A 23773-nucleotide genomic window follows, 5' to 3' on the forward strand; every position below is an offset into this window, starting at 1 on the left:
ACAGTTCCAACTCCATGAGCTTAGGGCATTTTAAATGACCACTTACATTACCTTTATACAATCTTGAATTAAAGAATCCTTCCAGATACTTATGTATAAATACCACAATCGAATGGGCCACCAAAGCAGATAAGTAGCCCACCATTGAACACCTGGCTTGTAAGACGTCTTCTTTCTGTCTGTGCGTGTTCTGTGTTCCACATTCCTAGTGAAAGTTGAAAATCCTGCTGAAACAGCTCTGCGTGGATGAAGATAGACTCCAATGAAAGGAAAATTTGCTTTTGATTAGATTCTGCCTTTCTGTATTAGCACTGGTATTTTTTTACCTCATTGGAGGTAATTCTAGGAATAGGTCTTTAAAACCTTTGTTCTTATACGGTTGGTTCTATAATCATGTTTCACTGTAATTATTTTTTGCTAAGACCAGCATAGGTGCACACACATACCTGCATACACACGTACACACACAAAATGTAAGCAGCCATTTGCATTATATATGATTTCAAAGCCAACAAAAGACCTCTTTTTGCCACAAAGTCAATCTCCCTTTAGCCCACTTTGAGTTCCAGAATTGTCACTTTGTACCAGGCAAAAATCCTTCCTGTTATAATATTCTATTTAAAAGTCCTTTGTTCTAACATATTTTTTTTTTTTTGGAATAAGATGCTCTGGCACAGTGAAAAGATGACAGGTTTGGGGATAGGAAAATAGAGACAATACCCCAGTTCCTATCCTAATTGTGCATGTAGACATGACAAATTTTTGATCCTCTGTTACCTCATATGAAAGGTCAAGATATTGGATAAAATTAGGGTTTCAAAAATCTGACTGATCAAAATCATTACATAGAGGGCTTGTTAAATGACAATTTTCCAGACTCCATTCCGAACTCATCACACTGAACTCTCTGGATTTTTTAATACTCACCCAAACCCCTGCACCCCACCTTAGTTTCTTATGAACTGACAGCTTGGGGAAATGCTGTATCAGGTTATTTTTAAAGCCCATCCTGCTTCGATTATCTGTTGAAACCAAATAAAAGCCACTGTACCAGTGAACCCATTAGTTCACTTTACTTCTCACAGTTTTCCAGTTAGCATCAAATGGAATAGGGTCTTGAAGAATAAGGCCGAGGATGGGTAACTTCTGATGAGCAGACTGTTTGGTGCAGCAGGAGGCCCAGATGTCAGGTGCGACTGGGGAAATTTGGATAACTTGCAGATAGAACGAGGGCCTCATGGATAAATTTAGGGATAAGGAAAAAAAAAACTGTGAATGTGTACATTATCTATGAATATATATATATATATATATATGAATCAAGAAGAAACAGACTAAGTGTGCAAATTATGGATACATTTATAGAGATTGCTAAAAATGGTAGTGTAGATCTATATTTATTGAAATGGAAAGATGCACAAGATGGGTTTCTAAGTGAAAAATAGATATGTCTCATATGTTTCATTTAAAGAAAATATATTCTCTTTGAATTTGAAGACTCTGCATTCAAAGTACCAGTGAGTTTCTCTGCATGGTGAATACAGTTAATTTTTACACCCGCTTACTTCCCCTTTTATATAAACCAAATTTTTTTCCAATGGAAATTCAGTATTTTACAATCATACACAGTAATAAAGGTCTCCCCTTACAATAAAAGAGAGTGCAGGTTGCACAGGGGAGGTGAGGATGGCGGCCACGGGATGCATGAAGGAACCAAACAGGGCTGGGGTGAGGAGTCGTCGAATGGAAAACAAGAAGTCAGCCCTGGGGCTGTGGAGGAAAGAGGGATGAAAGAGGAGAGGCAGGAATGGCAAAGGCAGGTGGAGTCTGCGTTCTCCTCGATTCTGATCACTGTACTTGGCACACTGGTCCAGGTTGCAGGGCTGCACCTTGTTCCTTCCTGCGGCTCGTGGGGAACGTGTGAATCAGTCCAGCGGGGATCATTGTTGTGCTCTGGTCATATTAGACTGTTTCAGATTTAACTCCTCTGCTGCCAGTTGTGGGCTGGCAAGCTTGCCTGGGGCCATGGCTCCATAGACCAACGTATTTATTTCTGATGTGCAACCCAGGATTGCAGGGTTGACTAGCAGCGTGGAGGGAAGGCAAGGGAATGGAGGCTATTTATAGCAGAAGGCAACAAAGGTTTCCTTTCTTTCCTTTACCACGAGTTGTATTTCTCTGAAACTCTGCCCATGTTGTGCAGAAATCAAAAGGGCAAGAGAACAAGTTCTTCAGAGCTGGTTGGAAAGTTCCAGGGCAAATCTGTTTTTAGAGCAAATCTGCCAGCTTCCGAGGAGGTTGCAACCACCCTCTGATTCTAAATCAGCTTGATGGCGGTGCAAATAGATGCAAATGAGGGTCAAATCAATTTCCATAATGAACAGCGCAAGCAGAGCGGACTCCTCTCCACCTGACTCAAAATTACTAGAAAATTCAATACGGGGGAGGGAAAAAGAAACAAAGAAAGAAAGGAAATGACATCTTACATCTTAGTAACTTAACGACTGTCACCCTTTGGATACGAGGAATGAAAACTGTGAAGTCGCAGAATGATTATGAACTTCATTCTGGAAGCTTGTCCAAGAATGGGTGGGTCCGGTGTAGCTCTTCTGAGGATTTCGGTTGTGATCAGGCGTTTTGGTGTTTGTTTGTTTGTTTGTTTGTTTGTTTGTTTGTTTTTTGTTTTTATTTTTGGCCAAGGTTCATCCTTCCCCATTCCTAGGCTCCACTTCATATCACACCCTGGTTGGACTTTTGCTTTTCCTTCGTAACAGCTTTATTGAGATTTAATTCCCTTACCATAAAATTTACTCTTTTAAAACGTACGGTCCAGTGGTTTCCAGGATACTCACAGAGTTGCACAACAATTGCCACTATATAATTTTGTAACTCTTTCATCACTCCAAAGAGAAAGCCCCACTCATTAGCAGCCAATCCCTGCTTTCTTCTCTCCTGGCCCCTGGCAACCAGTAATCTACTTTCTGTCACCATGGATTTGCCTGTTTTGGAGATTTCATATAAATGGAATCATATCCTATGTGAGTGGCTTCTTTCACTTGGCACAATGTGTATGCTGTAGCCTGTATCAGTGTTTCACTCCTTTTCATGGAGGTTGGCCTTTCTAAGCAGAACCAACAAGAGAGCGATAAACCTCAACATCTCAGAGGACTGCACCGATCTCCACTTATTTCGTGGAAAACCACATGAATTTGCAGATAATGGTAACAGGACATAACCTTATTAGTTTTTCATTAAGTCTTTGCCCAGTGCGTTTAGCTCTGGAATCTAGCTGCATTTCAGAAATTAGCTTCATGTCATTCAGCTAATCCTGGGCTGAGTGGACTTACATTTATAATGAACAGGTATTTTTTATAAGCCACGATGCAGAGGCATTCATTTCCAAAGACTATTTTGGTGCTTCTGGCACAGCCTGTGTCACTGCATATGGTTGACTTGCATCTATGAAAGCGATGGGAGTCGCTAGAACTATAATACATATGGGCCATTGACTGAACCATCTGAGGAATTTTTAATTGGTGTGAATATGGAATGCAATAATTTATATGGATCCATTACTTTCATACGCTTAAGCCCATGGAGAGAACTAATCGAATGGGTTTTATTTTCTGGAAGGCCCTGAATGTCTTTGGATAACCCAAATTTTCTTTGTAGAAAGCTAGACTTCCACGCAAGTCATTATCTCTAAGATACATTTATCAAATGCTCCCCTTGTGGATGCCCATGCTTTGAAGAAATGTGGTTTCCATCAGTAATCATGCACGGCAATCCTTCTGCTTTTGACTCCACAGCCAATAGAGCCTCACGTTTACCCAGCAAATGCACAGGCAGATGGTAGGATAAAAACTGAGGTTCCTCATGATGTCTCTGAGGCAGGGCCTAGATCTGCTGGGGGACGGGGTAGTCAAGTTTAACCTTAAGTTGTGTTTATGGCTGGGATTCAGCCATGTCAGGGCATTTTTGACAAATGAGTGGAAAGAGCATGCCAGAAATCTATTTTCAACCAAGTGCTAACAAAGGAGGCATCTCCTGGGAGAGAACTCATTTATTCCAAGGCTGATCAGGGATCCTAACATGAGATATGAGTCCTGTTGAAGTTGGTGTGGTATTCCAGAGGGAACCCAAAGCTGTGAAATGGATTAAAAAAATTGGAGAAGAATGCCATTATTTTATATTAACATAATACCATGAAGAGGATGCCAACTTCATACAATTTTTTCCCTAAGATAAAAGATGAGACATCAAAGAGATTTTGCTCTCATGTCAGGCTATTTTTGGCTCTGTTCCCAGACACATGGGGTTCAGGCTCACTGTGTATAGAACTTGGGTGGGAAAGTTTGAGGCATGCTAACTAGAGTGACTGTCTCTTCTAAGGAAAGAGAGATAAACAAATTGGCTCTGTCTAGTAATCTGACTCTGTTATTGGAAAGGGAATAAGAGTGATTCTAATAGAAGAGCCCTTCAGTCATTCAGATTTTCCCCCAACCTACAACCTTAACCTTGACATCCCACACACTAAAAGCCCTATAAAATATTGAGCCACGAGACAAAACCATTTTTATGTCTATGTCACAAGAGTAACACAACAGATGGTGGCAAAGCATTCTCTGCACATTGGCACAGAACTCAGTGCCACTTTGACACATCTAGAGCTGTTGTACACTGGAAATACCCAGGACTCAGGGGGATTTGGGGTGACAGTGCTTGTCGATGGCTATGTCCGCTGCAGCAGTACTCAGAGGGTAGGAGGGTGGTAGAGGGTCACAAGGAAGGATGACTGTATTTCTGGCACTGGTGGAGTTAACAAGGAAAAGTCACACGGCTTCCAGCATGATCTGCTGTGGTCACACCCTTTCTTCACCCAGAGGCCCTATTTCCCCTTCCTGTGGGTGAAGATGGGTTGTCATGTGCCTAGGCACATTGGGGATGCCCCGTGGGATGCTCAGAATATGTGGGTGGGATTATCAGGAGCCTGAAAGTCTGCAGTAGTAAGTGTGGGTGAAAGCCAGAGAAATAATAATAATTGGAACCATAAAAATAAGAGCCATTGAGTGTACCATGTGCTGGGCTCTGTGCCATGTGCATTACATCCTGTAGCTCTTTTAGTCCTCACAATGAACCTATGAGTTAAACCTATTTTATTATGTTCAGAATACAGTTGAGGAAACTGAAGCATCGGAAGTCAGATTTTCTTGAAAGGGGTAGTGTCAGAATTCAAATCTAAGTTTATTCTTTATTCCTAGTCCAAGCTCTTAAATTCCATATTTTATTATCTCTCAGGTTATTACTATAATAAGACCTCATTTTAACCATTTATATATTATTCCTATATGAATATTTAGCAACAATAATATCTTTCTTGGGGAATGCCATTTTTTAAAAATTGGTTTATATACTTAAAGGTACAACTATACATATGTACCTTAATATGCTGTATTCTCCTGGATAAATAACTACAAAAGCAAATGTGTGAGCTTTATAAAAGAGTAGATTGAGATGTGAATAAAGACGAATTGTAAAAGAAGCATTTTTTCATTTGCATTTAAAGTGGCTTCAATGAAGAAAAGCAGAGAGGAAGAAATATTTACAGAACATCCTGATATGTGGCAAATATTAGGAAAACACTGGTTCTCACCTCAACTTTGTAAGCTTAGTATCATTGTATTCATTCTGCAGGTGAGAGGAAGGAGGCTTCAAGATATAATAAACTCACCTAAAATCTTAGTCACAAATGAGATTCAAAATCATGTATGACTTGAAGCCAATCCACAGCAACACTGATGTCAGCTTCTAGCAGGTTGTTACAGAATGGAAGGAATCATACTTTTCTTAGTCCTTAAACATTATTGAACATGAAAGATCTATTTACTTAATTCTTCCAATAAACACTCTGGAGTACCTATTATGTTCCAGGTACTGTGTTAGATGCTGGGTGTTAAGTCTTAGCATTGATCTTGGGGGGAAATTCCATTGTCCAGTGGAAGAGACAGAACTTACACAAATTATTAGTTAATATGCAAGAAGTACAAGGTCCTGTAGGAGGAAAAGGAAGGGAGAAAATTCATGTGCTTGGTAGACTAGGGGAAAATTTTTACAGAGGAAGTGACATTCAAGTAGAGTCTTGAGGAGTTTATCAGGCAGAGAACAAGTTAAAAGGAAGAACAAAGACCATCCAGAAGGTATTGAAAAGCTCAGGCCCTAGTTTTGAAGGATCTTGCATGCCCAGGTTTTCTTATGCCAAACAATAAACCATCAAAGCTTTCACAGAAAGTGTGATCACATTTTTATGTTAGAAAGATAACTAGGTAAGATTTGGGATGATGTGTTGAAGTATAGAGAAAGGAACATTAGGGAGAAGCTTTTAAAGGCTAACCTTCCTGAAGACATCCTTGACTTCCTTGCCTACAACACTCCACATGGATGGTCACCAATTCCTAAGGAATTTCTTTTATATTAGGTGTCTGCTTTCTGTCCCACTGGCATTCCTTTCCATAGTCCCACAGCTCCTCTCCCGTATCTGAGATGGTGACCTTGTCCTCCGCTCCATCTGCCAAACCCCAGTCTCCTACAGATCCAACAAGGAGCCACTGTGACCCCCAGGCCTACAAGATCCTCTAGCACACACATAATCTCGATTTTTCAGGCCCTGCCATACTTTTACATCTTCCCCTAGGCAGAGGAAGGTTGTTCTTTGCATGAAGCTAAATGTATAGGAATAGTGAATGCTTCCTCATTGGTTTGACTCAAATGGATTATAGTTGTCAGAAATTCTGATCCCTCCACTCTTCAGGATAGTCTAGCAGGATGTGGGATGACTAGGGTTCCAAGATGGTCGCCTGGGACCACAGACATCTTCATTCATTTACCCTCATGACTCACACAAGCACTGCCACTTTCTGTGTATGTCATGATGTGAAAACATAGTTGAGAATAATTAGAATGGTGAAATAGCTACTGGGGGATAAGATTTTGGAAAAGAACAGTGCAGAGTTAGAGAAATATACCTTATTTAACATTTTCCACACTAGACTGGAAACATTTCCAGAGAGGTGAATTCTGTTCTTGATTCTCTTTAAAGCTTATTTTCTGACCTTGGTCAAGTCAATTAACCTTTCCATTCCTCACGTTGACCTTAAGTAAACTTAGAACAATATATCTCTGCCTGCCTGACTCCCAGGCATGTGAGTTTGAAAGAGTTAATGAGAGAAAGTTTAGAAAGTGTCCAAAGCACTGTTTATCAGAAGTCTACAGTGTGTTGTTGATAGGCAATCTATGAGTGAGTGTGCTAGATAGTAGAGGGTTATGAAATCTTGGTAAGAAAGATTATTAGGCACAGTTATCTCTTTTCCTTGAAAGCCCTCAACTTACAGGTCAATAAGCACCTAGGTACTGAGTGATATTCAAGGTTAGAGGAAACACGTGCCTTACTAGTGTTTTGTAGATAATCAGTTAATTACAGGACAACCTGCTCTTAACCACCCCTGAAGGCAGTGCCTGACCTTGTACCAATGCTGTGAAAAGACACTTTCTTGACGAGGAAATAACTGGACTTGCAAGGGCTCTTTGTGTATTCAGATATTTATAAGGGTAGCTAAACGCAGCAGTTACAATTTCCTTGGAAAGTCATCACACCTCCTCTTTCTCTCTCTGATTTCTCAACTTTGCCCAGAATGGACAGTTGCAAATAAAAGTGGGAGTTTGTTTGGGCATTGAAATGACTGAACGAGGTGGGGGCAGTGATACAATAAGGACCATCTTATCACTGGTGTGTAGGTGAGGTTGGGTCTCGGCATCACCTGCAGACAGACTGGGAAAACAGGGAGAGCGCCTGTTTTCAATGTCACCTTGAAATCACATTGTCAACACATTTTAAAGAGAGGAATGAAAGAATATCAATTGGCACAGGCTGATTAGTACACATGGTTTAGAGACTTTCTTGTCAGGATCTGTTAAGATTAAACTTTCATGTACTCTAAGACCCAGCCATTTCACTTCACAGCCCTATAGAAATACTCACACGTGTGTAAAGAACCACGAATAAGGACAAACATTCTAGCACATTTTGTAATTTAAAAAAAAGGCAGAGAAGTGCATTAAAGATGAGTTAAATAACAATGGAGGATTCGTATTGTGCAATATAATGGAGCAACTGAAAAGAACATGGGAGACATATGTTCAATCCACCAGCAAATTCTCCTAGTTTTTCCTCTAAAATATACTGTGAATCTGACCAATTCTCACCAACTTCACCATAGGCATCCTTGTTCCAGGAACTATTTATCAACCACAAGGCAACCAGGGTGCTCCATGTAAGATGCAAATGAAGTCATATCACTCCAACGTCTTCTCATCACACTTGGAATAGCACTTACTAAGTCATATGCAATCTGATCCCTGGCTACCACTCCAAATTAATCTCTTACCTTTATCTTTTCCCATGACTATACCATGTCACATAGTAGGTGCTCAACAAAACATTGTGACTCAGTGAAAGATGGGATCAATGTGCACTAAAATGGAAAGATCAGCAAGACATAAAGGCCATGCTGTGGATAAACACAGTGCCCATCAATTTATGTATTTATTCTTGGTTTTCTCCAAAATTCACTTAATAACTTTTTTTAAATTGAAGTATAATCAGTTACAATGTGCGATTTCTGGTGTACAGCCTAATGTCCCAGTCATCTGTATATATACGTATATTTGTTTTCACTTTCTTTTTCATTAAAGATTATTACAAGAATAAAGTCCTGGGTTTAAATCCCAGCCTGAGCATCTAGTTTTCAGCTGTGTGGTCTTGTGCAGGTTAGTGAATTTTATGTGTCCTAAATTTCTTCTCTAAAAATGGGATTAACGATGTTGTCTATCCCACAAAACTGTTGTGAGGATTAAGTGATCAGTTCATGTAATGCTCTTAGGGTCATGTCTTAAAATGTCTCAGTTAACATTATGTCATAACTATTTGGACTTCCTTTGACTTTCTGGTTTTCCTCTTTATAGTTTCACCACATCATGTGTTGTGAGTGTTATTTTGTACATTGTGACCAGGAAGGACTTATGGATAGGATGATTTTAGTAGAGCTCTTAAGGCAGTGAGTCTGAGGACATGTAGCTTTCTCGGGGAAGAATATTTAGGCAGAGGGAATATTTGGAGGAAATGCTCTGAGGCAGGGACATTTCTGAATGCCTCTTTAAAACACTACCCATGACACATGATGTGGTGAAAATCTAAAGAGAAAGTTAAAAACAAAAAGATATAGGGGCTTCAAACAGTGGTGATACAATATTAACTCAGACTTCCTATGAGTATGATGCCACTCCAAGTGCTTTATATTTATCAACCATTTAATCTTCAAACAGTTCTAGAAGTGGGAACATTCCTGAATGTTCCAGGTAAAGCAGGAAGGCCAGAGACAAGTGAGTGGAGACGAATAGGAGTGGGAGGAGAGTCAGAGATGTGATGAGATGGGGTGAGAGGTTGGAGGATGCAGGCCTCTGGGGGCCGTGGTGAGGACCTTTGATTATACGGTGAGTGATCTGAGAAGCTACCGGAGGGCCAGCATTAGAAGACTAACATGTTAGCAGGATCATGGGGTGGAAGTCAGTTAACAGCAAAGTGTTGTAATCTGGGTAAAAGATGGTGGCGGCTCACATGTGAGTAGAGGGCAGATATTTTTGTTACCAAGTCCAAACTCATTCTGCTCACCACACAACAGGCCAATAAGTTGGGAGATGAGGTGTTGGGGCAAGGAATAACGACTTTATTTGGAAAGCTGGCAGACAGAGAAAATGGCAGACTAATGTCCTGGAGAACCACCTTCCTCAAGTCAGAATTCAGGCTCCTTTTATACTGATAAAATGGGGAGGGGGTGTGGTTGGTTGTTGCAAACTTCTTGGTGTCAGAATCCTTTGTTCTTGCAGCTGTCCATATGGGTCAGATCATGGTGTCACTGTAAACCTCCAACAAAACAAATATTATTCTCTATTCTGAAACTTTTTATATTTATATGAATGGGGAAGTGTTAATACTCTGAAAAGTCAGAGCCTTGAGAATAGGCTCTCCTGTATATTTCAGGCTACAGGCAACATTCTTTTATAAAAGGCATAGAACCAGCCCAGGAAACAGAGCACAGGGATAGAGGCAAAGGAACAGATCTACTATGGAGTCTGATTTGTTCTTCCCTGTTATATTTTGATAATAGAACTGACAGGTTTGGTTGAAGAATTGGAAGTGGTGTGAGAGAGAAAGAGACGTCAAAGATGACACCAAGGCTTCTGGTTGAGCAGAGATAGACTTCAGTTGCTGCTTACTGTCTTTACCCAATGACCAAGGGACAAGAAGTTTGGTAGCCTGGTGGCAGCAGGAGGGTCAATCAAGAGTTTGATTTGGACATCCAGTTGGAGATGTCATACAAGCCAATGGGTCTAAGAGTCTCAAGTTCTAGGGAGAAGGCTGGGGCTATTGAAAACTCAACATTTGAATCTCTAGAACTTAACCTTATGCAAGGTCTGTAATGACCCTGTCACTGAGATGTATGTATTGGGGTGTGTATGGGAGAGAAGCCTTCCTGTGTCACACTCTTCTCTAAGTTTCTGTTCCAAGATTTTTCTGTTTGATCTGATTCTTCCCATCCATTGAGGACCTGAAGGAAAGAAAAGGGATAAGCCTTTTGTTTAATTTTGGTTTTGTTTTCCATTTGCCACTCAAAGTGGTGTTGCTTTTGAAAACAAGACGGGATTTGGATGACCACAGAAAGGGAGATCTTCTAAACTGAGAGTTGACAGTGCTCAGACATGTTTGATATGAGGAGGGAACAAGGAATGGTTCATACTGTTTTACAGTGTGGGACCCCTGGAGGATGTGCTTAACATATTCTTGAATAGAGGACAGAGATGCAAAATATACTAGCTAACATAATCTGAAGAGTACTAGTGCTAATGTTTCAATGCTACACCAGCTATCATAGTAATATTACAGTCTTCTTAGCGACCATGATTCTCAATTGTTCTTCTTGTTAACGTCCATTGTTTCCAAATACCATGGAGCAGGTTGGTTGCTTTTCATGATGTTTAACATACATTACCTTATTTGATCCTTGTGCTTTGCTATCATATTTTTGGTATCTCTGTTATTCAAGTGAGGAAATCAAAAACATGTAGTTGCTTGAGTGTGGGTGGTCCGGGGCCAGAATTTCCCAAAGTTTATTTCACAGAATACTAGGTACTATGAAAAGAAAATGGTGACCTCAGAAGATTGGGAAATGTTAGATTAAATAAATGTAAGCATTCTTTTGAGAGGGATTTCTCATGTCACTAATATCTAATGTTATATGAAAGCTCTCTTCAAAGGGATGCAGTGTATAGCATTTCTCAGTTACTTGAACATAGAAACATTCTTCTTTTTCCTGGAGCTTCTCACAGTTTAATTATAGGAAGAACATATTTTGGGGCATGTCTCTTTAGGACAACTTGACCCTGAGGCATGATGTGTGCCCCTAACACTTTTTTTTTTCTGTGGTATTTTTCTCCAAATCTTCTTTCTTGGGACTTCTACACCATGTTTCTATAAGCATTCGATGCTGTCTTGTATTTCTGATTTCTCACTACATCCTGGGCTTGGATGTACATTTTGATTGGTGCACTATTGTTGGTCATACAAACGTGATTTCACCTTGAACTTGATTTCAATTTCATGGATGCCCAGTGTCATATGAAGAGGGCCTGGCCATGCAGGATTTTCCTCTGTCCAGCTTCAACCACAAACCACCACCCTGACGCTATGGTCATCCCTTAGGCACGAAGTGCTTTGTGCCGGTCTTGGTATCTGTCAGCTTGCCTCCGCTCTCTTTAGCTCCTCCCATTTCATTCCACGGCTGACCCCTTTCATGGATCCCCAGTGGATTTTTCACCACCTCAGTCAGAGAGTGCTTACTACTTCACACACTTCTTATTATCTACTGGGACTTAGTATAAACCCATTGCCCTGGAAGTGGGGACATGGTGCTCCTTGCTGAGAGCGAGACCTCTCTTCCTGGCCATGGGATCACAGGCCTCTGTACTGAGCCCAGTTTTTATGGGTCCATTCCAAACCCTCAGTTCTGCTTAAGGGACTCCATTTGACTCTTGTCAATATCCCTAGAGATGAAATATTTAATGGTTAACTTTGGTCAATGGTGAGACCAGCTCTCCAAAGACGGATGCCTCAGATGATGCTTTCCTTAGATACAGGCATCTCTCAACTAAGAGCCCCTTTATCTGTCACTTGCCTGCTCTTGTTACCCTGACACACCGATGACAACAGCAGAGGCTTCCATTTTATGAATGCGGACTGTGTGCCCAGTCTCAGGTTAAGGTCTTTACAAGCATTATTTTATTTAACAGCCTGATGACATAAGAATTATTATCCCTATTTTACAGAAAAAAAAAAATCAACTTGCCAAAACGGTCAAACCCAGGTTTTCATCCTTCTGCCTGTGCTTCCAAACCAACACCACCTTCCCACATGCGTTTAGGACATTCCATCACTAAGCTTTGCCCAAATGTGCTCATGTTTTTCTTAATCTAAATTTAAACAGTACTGACTATAGAAAGCAAAGTTGCTTTGTATCCGACAATTAATTACTTCATGTATTCATTTGTTAATTAATCAAACATTTACTGAGGGCTAACTGAGTGTCAGACACGATGTTGGGTGAGGGAAATGAAAAATTTTTAAAAAGACCTAATTTCTAATTTCAAGTGGCTCCTGGTTTTAAGGAGACAGAAACATTAACAAGTGTGTAGAGAGTATAATGGCTACTATTATAGGCATTCGTATGTTTAATAGTTACAATTCTTTAAATTAATAGCCTGATCAGTAGGACATTGCAAGTATCACTGCCATAGTGTCCCTAAACCTAAGATACCTAAAACATAGTAGTGCACCTGCTTATCGTAAGTATGTCCTGGTAACAGTACAGCTAGGTGGTTTAGTGAAGTATCAGTCCTCTAGGTATGTAGGTGATGGTGCCCCCTTCAGTGAGTTATTTAGAATTCTCTAGATGTGTGAAGGATGGATGATCATTCAGAAGTGGAAGAATCGGTTTGCTCAAGGGGATCACAGGTAGGCTACCTCCTTGCAAATTATTTTTTATGCACCAGTTTGGACCCTCCATCAGGAAACAGCAGCTCAGTGGAAAGGCCCTAGGTGACTGCCAGGTCTGAATGCTCAAATGTTGTCATTTACTGCATTGACATTTTTTGTTGGAAGGATATAATAAATAAGTAGTTCTACATGTGGGTGCTGGAGGGGCAAGATGGTGTCCTCAGGCCACATGGCTGACAGCCAGGCTGGGAAGGAGGAACCAGAGTGACAGCTGTGCCAAACACTCTCAGGAATGTAATTATGTTAGGAGTAGGAGTTTGGGGTGTACATACTCTTCACTGCATCTCCTGGGATGTATAGAATCAGAAAAAATACACTTGGTAAGATGAACTATATAATGAACTCATACCTGCATTGGATTGGGTCATTTTTCCATAAAGTGTTTGTTCAAAATACCAATCTATTATTCTACAGAGAAATGAAGAAAGGGATTTGTATCCAGGTTTGGACCAGAGAGACAAAGAGGAGTTCAGTCCGTGCTGAGATAGAAATGGATGAGAGAGAGAAGAATTTCAATGAGAGAGGTACAAATTCATGGTGTGGGAGGGAGAACAGGGAATGCCATCAATGATTCCAGAACATTCATCTACTCAAACCTTCAGGATTTTGGTTGAGGTTATAAAGTCCCTAGAATTCTCTGATAGGCAAAGAACAGGAAAACCAGTGCTGTTTTGACTGCACTTTATCAGCACAAGTATAGGAAGCCCATCAGTGAGCCTAGGACCCAAAGGTCCCTGGAGGAGGAGATACAGTTAGAGTCGACAACAGTTGAGGGTGGTAAGTGTTTGCTATCTGCTTCATCAAGCAAGATTACACTGGCCTCTCAGAAATCTCAGACTTCTCTTCTCCCCACCCTGTCCATCCTTCCTCCCATTTCAACAGCTCATTACTGACATCCTACGAGAGTGTGTTTAGCTTTCTAAATCTTGATGTGGTAAGGTTCCTGGAACTTGGTGGGAGAGGCATACCAAGTTTTAGCCAGGAGATCAATGGGTAGATATACTTTGTTTATCAAGGATCCTCTTATGATTCTTACTGTTGGCTAGAAGAGAAAGCTTTGATATTTATTCACTAAAAACTCCTTTTTAAAAACAAACTATAGACAAGCAAGACAATAATTTTAATATAGGAGTCCTATTTTTGTTAAGTTTAAATCCAGGAAGCTCTAGAAGTAGAGAGCAGACAACTTACCCAATACTGGTGGTCAAGGATGGCTTCTTAGAAAAAAAATGATACTGACCAGGAAACCTGAAGGGTGACTCAACATGTGTATTAGGCACTAGACCACGGACTAGCACTGAACTAGCAAGTTTGGGAGGAAACAGACATGAGTTCCTGCTCTTAAAGTGTCTTGTCACTCTTTAAAGATACAAGCAACTCTAGAAATTAGTATAACCATGAGACAGTTAAGTGATCATTAGTTGTGACATGTGATAGGCATAAGTTTATAGACAGTCAGTGGAGGGACAAGATCTCCATGGCTATCAGTATGGCCAACTTGCAAATGACTTAATTTGGACATCCATTCCGATACCTTGCCATCTGCTTTAAAAGAATTTCCTTTCATTATGTAAAACACCTGATCAAGGCTTCGTGCCTTTTTTAATAGATGCTTTTTCTTTTCGGGAAGCCTCGTGCTCGTGTGCTCCATCTCACATTGAACTCCAAAGTCAAATTATGTTAGATGTTCATGCTGTTTGCCACTTGGCAATTCTAATCTATCAGCAGCTGTCTGGGTAGGGTACTTTTGTGCATAGAGCCTTCGGAAGAAGTCAGAACTAACGAAACTCACCATCTCCTTTAGAGACAAGAACTCACAAGGCGCACACCTAGCAGTTCATACTTTATGGCTGAGTGGGAGACCCATAGTATAATTGCAGACTTTTTTGTGGCATGTGGAATCTGTTACTCCTGAAACTTCAAAATGTACATATTTTCCCCAAATGAGATGTAATTCTGTTGAGTTAATTATCATACAATTATAGCAATGGAAAAGAAAATTCTAATCAAATGTGAACAGCTTGTCTAACTATTAACCAGACTGTGGTGAACCATTACTTAACTCTGACTTGCATGATCCATTATAGACTTCTGGCCCTCTCTGAGCAAACACTTAAATGAGTCCATAGTCATTTAACACCGAGAAGCCTGGTCACCTGGGATCTGTGATTGTCTTTAAATTGTTTAGTCATTATATTTCACTGGCGTAAAGGTATGGTATCCAACCCCCCCTTTTCTAACCTCTGTGTCATGGGAAATAGTGAGCAGGACACAGTGTGAAAGGCACAGCTTCCAAGGACTTTGACCTACAAAAGTGATGACTTGTTTTAAAACGTTTCTGCTTATAGTTTCTTAAGCTACTGAAAAATATTAGGAAAAATGCCTCTGGAAAAGTTTCCATTCTAGGAAGACCCAGAGTCCAAAGCATCTAATTCAGGTTATCTTTTAATATTAATACAACTTGGTCTATCTTCAGGTTCATTCAACTACTGTCCATATTCCAGCAGTCAACTACAAAAAGACTCAGGTGTAGCATGATCAATTTTTGGTGCCAGCGTTTTAAATGCAAGAAGGAGATCAGTTTGTCTTGATACAGGGGTCCGCTCTGGTTGAAAAGGGCTAGGTTATTAGGACTGAGGAAAGAAAACAATACGGCTAAAGCCAGTCAGATGGGCTGGTGCTGCCTTTGGTGTTAGGTAATGAAACCAGGGGATCCAGGCTTCAGTTTATCCCCAGGAACACTAGAAACTAGGCATAGTACCTAGTGACAGCCAGCTCTGTTCATCCTAAGCCCTATGATGCTAAACTTGCCTTGGTATCAGCCACAGGTAGGTCTAAGCCATAGCCAATCTGGAAAGCTGGCATTTCCTATGGGACGGTGTGGTGTCAGGTACACAGCCAGCATAAAGGCTGATTAAACATGGAGCAGATTCATTTGTCCTCGGCTTTGACGGAGTGGGGTGTTTAGAAATGGAGGCAAGTAGCTGAGTTTAATTCTACAAGTGCAGGCTTAACCACAGCAGATGAGCTCTTCTGTTAACAAAGAGGTCTACTTAAACATTTTGGTTTTCTATTTTTTTTTCCTGGTAACTAGGGTCTGGATAAAGAGAGGAGGGAAGTGTGGGGAAAAGACAGGGTGGAGATGAGTCCCTGCTGATGGTGTTGAAGCTGCCACAGCAACCACCAATGGTAACCACCCCAAGGACCCTGTCTGTAAACAAATAAGCTGTTCCCATGGAAGTACCAGCCTCCGAAGACCAAGATCAGCAATCACACAATCTTCCTTTTCTTCACTCCAGTCATCTGCTAACAACAAAAGCAAAGCAAACATCTTGAGAATAAGAACCCAGTTGGGATAAATATTCCAGGATGCTTTGAATGTCAGGGCTTGCCTTCCAAGCTTACCTTGCTTCCTGTGAGCATTTCAAAAAACTGAAAATAAGCTTTGGAAGAGATGCCAAGTAGAAGTTTGCATGGGGAGAAGACACCAATGAGAATGAAACATGTGCAGTTGGGCTCAGGATCACAGTGGGAAGAAGGCAAATTAAAAAGAAAGTACAAAATGGGAAATGTATTAATAATTTGCCGAGGTATGTGGAGCCTGCAGCAAAGAAGAGGGAGAGAGAGGGAAAAGGAGAGAGAAAAAAAAAACAAAGAGCCCAAAACAGGGTGGGAAAGGACTGGCTAAGGGAGTAATCTCAGCCTGGGGAGGAGTAAGAGTACTCAGGGATTCCAGGTTTGTGTGTCAGGGACCTTCTACAGAAGCTCTTTGGCATCCAAGTTCAGGCTGACCTTGCTCATCTTTTTTTCCCCTTTTTACCCCCTTAAAAAAATTTTTTTTTCAATGTGTAGTTGATTTACAATGGTGGTTTCAGGTGCACAGCAAAGTGATTCAGTTAAACATATACATACATATATTTTTTTCAGATTCTTTTCCATTATCGCTTATTATAAGAAATTGAATGTAGTTCCCTGTGCTGTACAGTAGATGACCTCTCTCATCTTCATATGGAATCTGCTGAAGATGGTGATCATTTCCTGCATGAGACTGCTCCATACAGAGATAGATTGGCTTAGTAGGGTTCCACATAGCTACCTTCTGCTTAGGGAATGAAATGACAGCAAGGCACGCGGAGGTAATGGCCAAAAGAGTCCAGGGCATGTATCATCTTTAACATGAAATGGGGCTGGGATGTGTGCAGGATTGGCAGGGGCCACTTCTCAGTGTTCTGGAGGTTCTCCACGGCCCTGTTTCTACCACTGGGATCCCGTTTCTTGCCTCTGATTAAATAGGGCCAGATTCAGCTAATCTAGATTAGGGGCCCAGAGGATGTGGGACAGCATGGATTGTAGGAGTCTGGGGGCACTTGTAAGCATTTCTGTGGCCATGAGTGGCAAAATATTTCCCAACAAAACTATTGATCAGAATTGAGGAAACTGTCCTGGATGAACTACTTCTTTAAAAAGGGTGTGTTGCACCTCAGCTGGCAGCTAAGCAGGGTCCTTAAAGAACAGGAGCATCAGATTCCGAAGGAGAGCAATACTGTTCTTGGGATGATCCACACCTTCAGAGTAGCTTTGGATGACTGCTGCCCACTAGATTTCCCCAGTCAATGTTCATCGCCACAAGCTGTAGTGAAAGCTTTGCCCTCTGATATTTTGAATAAATAATAATAGAAAATTTTAACACAGGCAGGTAAGAGCCTTTCCCCTCCCCATCTGTTGGCTCTATGGCTCTCAGCCATACCATGGGGGAGTCCACCTAATACACCTTGTTCTAGAATGTTCTCTTGTAACTCTGGAAGAGGAATGATGATTGGGTTCAACTTTTTCCTTGTCCTGAATAAGCAGTGCTTGTCCACTCTTACTCTGTTCTCCTCTCACAATAAATAATATTTCCACTGAATAATTCAACCATTTCATTTACATTATGTTAATTTGTAAGGTAGCTTTGTATTAAAGATGGAATAACAACAGCCACCATGTGTTGAGTGCACACTATGCCAGGCAATGTTCTTTGCTTTTACATACCATCTCATTTAATCTGCATGGAAAATGTGCAAGGTAATTGTTTTTATATTTATTTTACAGACACTGGGCATTAAGTTTCTTTCTTTGAGTTTACACAGCTAGCAAGAAACAGATTAGAGATTCAAATACAAAGAGAATCTGACCCTAGAACCCACAGGTATAAACCTTAAGATACATAGCTTCTCTGGGGCAACTGATAGAATTCTGTGATTGCAGTTACTTAAAACTTTTTTATGAAACAGAAACAGACTCACAGACAGAGAAAACAAACTGATGGTTATCAGGGGGATAAGCTGGGGTGGGGTTGGTGGCATAGGGGAGGGATAAATTAGGAGTTTGGGATTATCAGATACAACCACTATATATAAAATAAATAAACAACAAGGTCCTACCGTATAGCACAGGGAACTATATTCAGTATCTTGCAGTAATCTATAATGGAAAAGTATATGAAAAAGAATATATATATGTATAAAACTAAATCACTATGCTGTGCACTAGAAACTAGCACAGCATTGTTAATCAACTATACTTCAATAAAAAAAAAATTCTTAAAGAATTGAGTTGAATTAACTTTGACATTGAATTGAAAATTATCCTTCTTTAGCTCTTGTCCTCAAGGAAATAATGCTTCTGATGCTTTATTTGTCTGCCTTTTAGCATCATAGACAACCTGAGGTGTAGATTCTACAGCACAATGGACCTACATCCCCATCCTAATTCCTCCATCTCTACCTCTGTGCCCTTGGATGGACTATTCCACTTTTCTTAACCTCAATTCAACTCATTTTTAAAATTGAGATAATAGTTTTTTATAGAGTTGTAGAAAGGATTATGTGATATAAACAAAGGACGCCCAGCAGATTGGCATAGATTAGCCGTGTGAGATACCTTCTCCTCTGTAATGCCATGTGGCACGATCCACTTCTTTAGCTAACATGTCTGAAAACTTCTTTTCCTGGATAACAATATCAAATGTTTCACTTTCCTGTCCTCAAATACAATTCTTTCCATTTATGAACACAGAATCACATGATATTTATGTAATATTTCTACCCTCTCTTGAGAGAGTTCACTAACAATGGTGGAGTCCCCTAATTTTCTGTTTTCTGTATCTTGATTTGTGTCTAGAGACTTCAACATCTCAATAAATAATCACGAACTGTAGGTTTCTCTTTTTGCAAGTTAACACTCTATTGCTGGCTGGGGCCGCCTTTCTATTGATAGACTTTAGGTGCTGATCAAGGGCAACTGTGCCGGTCGTGGGACGATCACAGATGAGTTTGGATTTCACTGAAATCTGCAGAGCAAGGCTAATGGGATATATTGTCATCCTGCAGATAGCACAGGGACTGCTGTGGTTTACTTAATTTGAAGGGACATTTCATAATTCTGGCTAAATTGGAATCACAAGTCAGATGAAATTTAGGAGGAAATTGCCCTCTAGAGGCTTTGAAGGAAGTCATTGCCACAGCTGGTAATGGCCGTTGATGAAGTTTCTTCAGTTCAAGAAGGAAAGTTTAACTATTTCACAAGTTGAGAGTTTCTGGGGTCCAGTGACAGAAATGATCAATTTTTCACAAACTAAAAAGGCTTCTGATTTAGAAGGTTGAGAAATATTAGTGCTCAATGAAGCAGTGTGAAATTAAAGTATTTTTAGAAATAGTCTAAGAGGGCATAATGGGCGCACTCACTGTAGGGTTCTAATATCAAGTCTAGAGGAGCAAAAAATACTAAAATCTGGCGTTGGGTAGTTATTCCGTGCCAGTAGCTGTGTTAAATGCATTATGCATCATGTCACTTAATTTTTACAGCAAACTTAGGGATAATATCTACATTTAACATCTGTGGTTCAGAAAGATTAAGTAACGTGTCTTAATGCATGTATCTAGGATACTGCATGACTTGGACTTGAACTCAGGATTCGCCGGCAAAGTGTATTTTCTTTCAACCATGTAAACTTCGGTGCCTGCCTTGTAAGCCTTTAGTATTACCCTACTACCTGTTCGCCTCATAGGACTGGGCTGTCTGTTCTTTATCTGGGTGCAAATTGGGCTAACCTTTAGTGTTCTGCCAGGGATCAGTATTACCCAAGAAGCAGCTCAGGGTTGGATCCGAGATCAGCAGAGCATGAGTGGGGGAGATATTTGAGGAGCATATTTGAACTGGGGACAGCCCATACCCCTACTTCTAGATAAACATAAGAATTATGCTCTGCTTCCCCCTTTGTCCAGGCATCTTCACATTTAGAACTGGGAACTAGCCATGCTGAGTGTGAACGAAGGCATGATCTCAACACAACCATAGGCGAAACTGTGTTTGAGCAGCCAGTCCTTGTCAGGAACTGCACTAGATGTTTTATCTCTAATCCACCTCAGGGGAGAGGGTATAGTTCAAGCGGTAGAGTGCATTCTTAGCATGTATGAGGTCCTGCGTTCAATCCCCAGTACCTCTTCTAAAAATAAATGAACGTACTTACCTCCTCTGCACCAAAATAAAGTAATTAAATAATACAGTAATAAAACATAAAGCTCTAATCCACTTCATCTTTATAATTTCTGTGTTTAGGATAAGATGAGGAAAGTTTTGAAAGCTAGCACTTAGAGAAATCAAGCAAGTTATGTAGAATCACATATCTAGAAAATGCCAGATTTGAGGTCTAAGTCTGCCCAATGCCAAGGGTTACGCTTGTACCACTTTAATCTACTCATCCGTTAATCACCAACATTTACCTACTGCGTGCTGGGCCGGTGCTAAGTATGGGGAATCACGGATAAATAAGGAACAAATCTGACCCTCAGTGCCTTATGTCTTTCATGTTTTAGTCAATCCTCTCCTACTAGAGAGAAAGCTTCATAGCTCATTGAAAAGGACTGAATCTTCTGTTTCTTCCTCCTCTGTACAATATTAGGTAAGCAGTAGGCATTCAACAAAACTATATAATTGGCTTATTTATCTCAAGACCTTGTTCATCCTATTATCTCCCACTTAGAGAGGTGAATCGGGGCCATTGTACCCTGAATCATGATCCCTCAATGCTTTGGAGAATTCCCACTTTGTAATTCCCTTACATTAGCACAATGAACAGAATCAACAGAATTCTCTTCTATTAACAGAAATGAAAATGAGAGAGGTTGAGGATGGAATGCCAACTGGGCATGAAAAGAAGCTGGAAACAAAAGCAAGAAACAATGTGTCATAATCTCATAGGTCTTTTCCCTCTTGGATTTCAGTACTTTTCTTCTCCTGCCAGTTTCTTCTGTACTTTTGCCCAGATCAATAGAGGAAGTCAAAAGCAAAAACACACGGATAGAAGATTTAGGTGATGTCATTTCATTCAGCTTCTCTCCCTTCTCCGGGCTCATGGTTGGAGTGGGCATTCGTGGGCTACCAACTTCCTAGCCTTAAGCAGCTGCAAGTCCCAACTTCATCTTTGAGCCCTACCTCACAAGGGCATTTAGAGTTCTCAGGAGATGTCCCAAGCCTGGGATGATGTGCTTCACAGAGAAAGGTCAAATTTCTCCAAATCTAGCTTTTCTTTTAGGGTTTAAAAAAGCACATTGTATGTTTTCTCTCTCTCTCTTTCATATGGGTTCCATGATTTTGAAAAGTGGGTAGTGAGTAAATTTTAGGGAAGAGTTCTATTCACTGACAACCACTAATCCACAAGACTATAGCTTTTACTAAATTGAACAATTACTGTAACATATGGATACAAATAAACTAATAATGCTTGTCCATTCATTTCTTTATTCATTCAACAAGTAGTAATTTGTAGAGGGACTTCTATGTAAAAGTCACAGCTCTAGGCTAAGAAAACACAGTGGTGAATTAATGGACAGGGTCTCAGCCCTGAAAGACTTGACAGTCTAGCGAGATAAAGAGTCTAAAATAAGAGAATAAACAAATAATTACATGACATTTTTTGATATTAAGTTACAAAAGGAAATGGCGTGGGCTATGATCCCAAAGTAGTAAGAATGTTTGTGTCTCTACAAAAATTTTTATACTATTTCATCTCTTCTCATTTATTCAAGTATTTTCTAAATTCCTTTGTTTTACTTTCAGAACTTTGTTTTACTTTACTCCAAGGTCATGCAAAAGTCCTAGCCAATTGTCCTATACTTAGTAATTATAATAAATACCTACTACCACAGTGGCTAATATTTGTGGAGCACTTTCTGTATGTCAGTCACTGTTAATGTGCCCCATCTATGTGACACATTATGCTAAGGGCCTCACAAAATAAGAGGTAACATTTATTAATGTGTCAGTGATTTTCACGTAATATTTATTTATTTAATGTTCACAATGTCCTTATGTTGGTCAGGGTTCTGCAGAGAAACAAAACCCATATGATATAGATGAAGATATACACGAGAGATTTATTATAGGAATTGGTTTATATGATCATGGAGGCTGAGAAGTCCCCTGATCTGGCATCTGCAAGCTGGAGACCCAGGGAAGTGAGTGGTGTGATACAGGCCAAGTTCAAAGGCCTGAGAATTGAGGGGATGATTGTTGAAGTCATGTTGTAAGTTCAAAGACCAGAGAACCAGGAGTGCCAGTGTCCAAGGGCAGGAGAAAAATGGATGCCTCAGCTTAAGCAGAGAGAGCAAATTCACACTCTCCCCACATTTCCGTTCTATTCAAGCCCCCAGTGAGTTGACTGATGCCCACCCACATCAGTGCAAATGATCTGCTTCACTCAGTCTCTAGATTCAAATGATAATCTCTTCTGCAGACAGCCTCACAGACATATCCAGAAATAATGTTTTACCAGATTTCTGGGCATCTTTGAGCCCAATCAAATTGACACATAACCATCACAATCCATTATTATTATTTAACCTATTATTATAGGTTAAATAATGCTTCCAAGGTCATACAACTGGTATGTATCCAGACTCAGATCTGATCCCAGCTGGTCTTCCTCCATGGTGTCCATTCATAACCACTGTGTTAGTGGGTTCATAGCAACTAGTCTAAAATACATTAAAACATGAAAATCCATTGCATATATAAAAGAAAATATTATTTGGGGAAGTGTTTTTAGTTATAATACACATATGTAATAGTTATATAGGTGCAGAGTCAAAATAATGTTCATTCCTTTTGTGCACCGTGCTCAAAAAAGCTTGAAAAGCACTGCTACTAAACCATAGGAACCCAGGGCACATCGGTCTACAGGAATCCACTCTTCACCCCAGAAGTGTCTACTACTTAAAATGGGATTTCAGAAGAAGGCTATAAAACTTAAAAGGTGGCTGTGCTGGGGCTGGGAGGTGGAGGAAACAGGGAGAGGTTTGTAAAATGGTATAAATGTTCAGCTGTAAGATGAATAGGGTCTGAGGATCTAATACATAACATAGTGACTGTAGTTGATAGCATTGTCTTGTATAATTGAAATTTGCTAAGAGAGTAGAAGAACTTAAATGTTCTCACACACACACACAAGAGGGTAAATAGATGAGGTGATGGATGTGTTAATTAACTCAATGGGAGGAATCCTTTCACAATGTGTACGTAAATCAAATCATCATGTTGTACTCTTTAAATACCTCACAATTTTATTTGTCA

General features: G+C 40.2%; 1 long non-coding RNA gene across 7 annotated transcripts in view; it reads left to right on the forward strand.

Moving 5' to 3' along the window:
* The window catches only part of LOC140700553 (uncharacterized), a 77887-nt gene that overhangs the window by 28718 nt on the left and 25396 nt on the right, over window positions 1-23773 (forward strand). For all 7 annotated transcript variants that reach the window (XR_012078963.1, XR_012078957.1, XR_012078959.1 and 4 more), the window contains one exon: window positions 13577-13686. This is a non-coding gene — a long non-coding RNA (uncharacterized lncRNA). The remainder of the gene's footprint in view (window positions 1-13576; window positions 13687-23773) is intronic.

Source organism: Vicugna pacos, chromosome 2 (assembly GCF_048564905.1).
Source record: "Vicugna pacos chromosome 2, VicPac4, whole genome shotgun sequence".
In the NCBI taxonomy this organism is placed as follows: Eukaryota; Metazoa; Chordata; class Mammalia; order Artiodactyla; family Camelidae; genus Vicugna; species Vicugna pacos.